We start from the raw sequence: 4,535 nt of genomic DNA, 5'->3' as shown, positions 1-4,535 counted from the left end.
TGCCCTTCAAGAAAGACTTAATACCTTACTTGATAAATTGTCTTATAATATCATGGTACCATTTGGCCCCTTTGCCTTCCTGCCAGGAAAACTTGTCCATACTATTGAAATCACTGTTTTACCTGGGGACAATGGTTTGCAAAGAGCTCAGCAAAGCAGGCTCCAGGTTTAGTTGAGCACTGGAAAGGACATATTTTAACTGCTTAGACCTTTGCCAGACCTTATATTGGCATATAAGGAACTGTATACTTTTCTCCTTCGTCCTCTTCTGATCTGCTTACTGATTGAGTACCCATTGTAAAACAGCAGGTAATCACAGAACATCAGGGGGAGGAAATGTAAGAAAAACAACAGATGATTTTTAAAAAATGATGAAAAATTTTGAAGCTAGAGTAGAATTCACAGATTTGCAGAAAATGAGTGATGCTGCAGGTGTTATTGTTGACATAAGAGAAGAAATTAAAAGTGACTTTGAATTCAAAGCAAAACACCGAATTGCTCCTAAACCTCATTCCAAACCCAACACTTCGGACATTTTTGAAGCCGATTTTAAAATGATGCAAAATCCAAGGATTTGCTTGCTGATAAGGAATTATGGGCTTGACTTGAAGAATTAGAGAGGCAAGAAGAATTGCTGTGTGAACTTGACAGTAAGCCTGACACTGTGATTGCGGATGGAGAAAATACAACATCTAAGAAGAAAAGGAAGATCAAAACACAAATGTGAATGTGACGCAGCCGGTAACAGCCTCTCTCACTCCCAGCAATTGTTGGAAGGATGTTACAAGCTCAGAAATGTTCAGTGGTTAAGTGAATAGTCAATTGAACTGTTCAGTGAATTGTTCAAATTCTTACCATAGTAATGAAGAAGATGATGGTGATGATGAGGAAGAAGATGGTGGTAATGAAAACGACCGTGATGTGTTAGGGGTTGGAGATAATTCTGTACCAACAATACATTTTTCTCATACTGTTGAATCTAAAAGGACCCAAATAAATACTGGAAAATACCACTTTAAAACTCAGTGAGAAGAAAGAAGAAGCCAAACGTAAACAAAAGAACAGCACTGGCCGTTGTCATTCTGTCCACTAGCGGCCTACCATCAGGACTCCTGCTGTCATTACAGAGCCCTTGTTGGTGTTGTGAATGGAGAATATGTCCCTCGTAAATCAATCCTGGAGTCTCAAAGCAGAGAGAACAGTATTTGGGGACAACACTATTTGGTTTGCAAAGAGTGATACCGGTGAAAGCAGTGCCGCTGAATTTGATGGTGCATGGGGAGTTCTGAGGAGCATTAGCTGGGCAGAAGCCACTCGTAGTGACACCAGTGACAGCATTTTGGAAGAGGAAGCACAGCAAGAAAATCATCAAAAGAGACTTTTGCCCTTCTCAGGAACACCTGAGGCTTTTTCTGGAACTGTCATAGAAAAAGAATTTTTATCCTTAACACCCCATCCAGCCATTGCTCATCCTGTACTACTCAGCATTCCAGAAGGAAATGAGGTTCTGTCAGAAGTATCAGAAGAAACTGCAAAGAGGGTTTCAAAGTTCAAAGCTGCCAGACAGCAACAGAAAAACTAAGTCCTGCCTAGGAAATGGGAATTTACATCCTAAAACCTAGTTGTGCATTTGTTTAGAGTATACATAGCAAAATATGTTACACGTAGTTTGAAATAAGGTGTCCTGAATTAGTTTGACAGCAAGTTCTCATACCTTTAACAGTGGTATTTTTAAAAGTCAAGGTAAATGTTTGAATACTTTAATATTCAGCTTGTTTTGTTAATTTTCTGAATACTTTCAACACGCTTGTCTAAGTTTGCCTTATGATGCAGTGGCAGTGTTGCAAATTATTTTTCAAAGAATACTGTTCATATGCATTGTTTTTTGTGTTTTGAAATAAATACAGGCATTTTTATACCAGCTGTGAGGTTGTTCATACCATATGGACCATTTTATTTATTTATTTATTTTTATTTTTTTATTTTTTTTTGTCTTTTGTCTTTTTCCGTGTCCGGCAACGGATCGCAACCCTCAGTGTCGCCCCCGTACCGGACCGGGGACCGGCAACGGGATCGCAACCCTCGGCGTTGCTCCCGCGCCTCGCTCAGCCAGTGAGCGGGAACCGGTCCGTATGTGGGATCCGAACCCTCGGGCGGGAGCACCGCCGCGCTTCCCAAGTGGCGCACTTATCCAGTGCGCCACCGGGCCAGCCCCATATGGACCATTTTAAAGAAACTTGTAAAATTTCAAATAGATTCAACAATTACATTACTTGCTTTTGCATTTTAAAGGCATTTCATGTAGGTTTTGCAGTAGGTGTCTGTTTAAAAAACCTCTCCCCTTTGAATGTCATACTATAAACTTCCATGAATACTATGGGAAAGTTTCTCTGACTGGAAGAATTATATTTTGCAAAATATTTTTTTTTTCAAGTAAAAATTTTATGAAACTTGGTCTCAAGAAAAAGAAAACCAAAGAAATACAGTCATCTCAAAATAATATATATAGAAATGATTTGGTGATGCTGTAGTTTTGTTTTTTTTTTTCATCACAGGGGTGTTCTTTTTTTTTTTTGTCCTTTTTTGTGATCGGTAAGGGGATGCAATCATTGGCGTGGTGTCGCCCGCACCGTGCTCAGCCAGTGAGCTCACCGGCCATCCTTATATAGGATCCGAACCCACAGCGGGAGCGCCGCTGAGCTCCCAAGCGCCGCACTCTCCCGAGTGCGCCACGGGGCCGTCCCACAGGGGTGTTCTTTATCATTCAGCATATTAGGTTTGGGAGGCTTCCTCTTCTCCACTCATCAAGTTTTCTTTGTTCATTCATTCATTGCACCCACAGGAGATGCAAATATAAAACATCACACCCTCCAAGCAATTACCATAGAAAGCAAAAAGTACTTTAGTGGAAGTCTATATGAGGCAGGAGAGAAATACTGTTCAAAACATCCAATTTGACCTGGGAATGAGAGAGAAGACTTCATGGACTACAGAATTTGAGCTGAGACTTACAGAGAAGTATGTTGTTTGCCATGTGCTTAAATTGCTCAGAGGGAATTCCAAGTGGTAGGAATACCGTGTGCAACTGTCCAGAGGTATGAGAGAAAACAGTGTCTTGGGCAACTACAAAGAGGTTGGGATTCCTGAAGAATAGTATAAGGTCAGAGGGCAGTGAGTGATAAGAACTGAATCAAATTAGTGGCAATAAAGATGGAAAGTAAGGAGCAATGATGAGGGATATTTAGGAGGTAGAATAAAAGTGCATAGTGATTTTTTAGATATAATGAGGAGAAAGAAAAGAAATAAATATGATGGTTTTCAGGGTTCTGGTTTGGGTGGTACTGGTGGTACTTGCTGATAGAATTTAGGACAAGGAAAAGGCTTGGGGATTCTTATGGTGAGCAATTTAGATTTAGAGATACAGTTTTGATAGAGTTTAAAGTTTATATTTAGAGGTACAGTTTTGATAGACAGAGTTTAAAGTTTAGATTTAGAGATACAGATGCAGGAAGTAGCTGAGATCAGCTAAGGAGAGTGTATAGGGTTAGAAGAGAAGTTAGCTGAAAATGGAGTCCTGGACAATAATGTTTAAGTCAAGGGCACAGTGGGCCGGCCCGTGGCTCACTCTGGAGAGTGCGGTGCTGATACCACCAAGGCCGTGGGTTCGGATCCTATATAGGACGGCCGGTTCGCTCACTGGCTTCGCTCACACCAAGTCAAGGGTTAAGATCCCCTTAGGGGTCATCTTAAAAAAAAAAAAAAAAACAGTTAAGGGCACAGCAAGAAGAGCTTAGAAAGAAGACCTTGGGGAAATGCACACAACTTCATACTGTCAGCATAACCAAGAAGAAGATTAATTTGTCGTGGTAGAATCATGTCATGACTTTGAAAGTCACATATAAATGACTTTGAGATTATCTGTTATTTTGGAGTGTCCTCACCTTCTTCCCCTCCAGCCTTTTTACAATAATATTAACATGGATGACTATGAGTGGACTTGGTAACTTGAAACTTCTAGAAGAAAAGGCAGATAAGCAGGGTAATGAGGCTCTACAGAGATACTGTCTCAGGAAGTCTTTGGTAAAGGGTCTGTCCTCATCTGGCTGAGAAGTACCCTAAAGCGTCTAGGTGACATCTCAAGATTCCTCCAGCTTTACGATCCTTTAATTTGAAAATACTCTTGCTCTATTGTACATCTCCTCAAAAGAAGGGACTACTCAAAGGCTTCGGGTCTTTAATATAAGGACATTCATCACTGATCTTCATTTCTTCATCACTCTACATAAAAAACTTTGTCCATTAAGAATCTGCAGTAACTTGGATAGACGCCAGACTAAAGTCTTATCTTGACATTATAAAAAATCAATTTCCGAAATAAAAGTAAAATGAATAAATAAGATGGCAGGAGACTGTCTAACCAGGGCCCATTTCACATGTTTTAAAAACTCGGGCCGGCCCGGTGGCGCACTGCGCTAGTGCGCCTCTTGGGAAGCGTGGCGGCGCTCCCGCCGAGGGTTCGGATCCCACATACAGAC

At 40.8% G+C, this 4,535-nt stretch overlaps 1 protein-coding gene and 1 pseudogene across 1 annotated transcript in view; one reads left to right on the top strand and one right to left on the bottom strand.

The window, feature by feature from the left end:
* Positions 1–4,535, bottom strand: part of SV2C (synaptic vesicle glycoprotein 2C) — a 49,285-nt gene that overhangs the window by 38,489 nt on the left and 6,261 nt on the right. The gene's annotated exons all lie outside the window — the stretch shown is intronic.
* LOC103595336 lies at positions 53–1,582 on the top strand (annotated as a pseudogene).

This window comes from Galeopterus variegatus, unplaced genomic scaffold (genome assembly GCF_000696425.1).
Source record: "Galeopterus variegatus unplaced genomic scaffold, G_variegatus-3.0.2 Scaffold1749, whole genome shotgun sequence".
In the NCBI taxonomy this organism is placed as follows: Eukaryota; Metazoa; Chordata; class Mammalia; order Dermoptera; family Cynocephalidae; genus Galeopterus; species Galeopterus variegatus.
The sequence above is the reverse complement of the archived record's forward strand: the minus strand, read 5'-3'. Positions and strand labels throughout refer to the sequence as shown.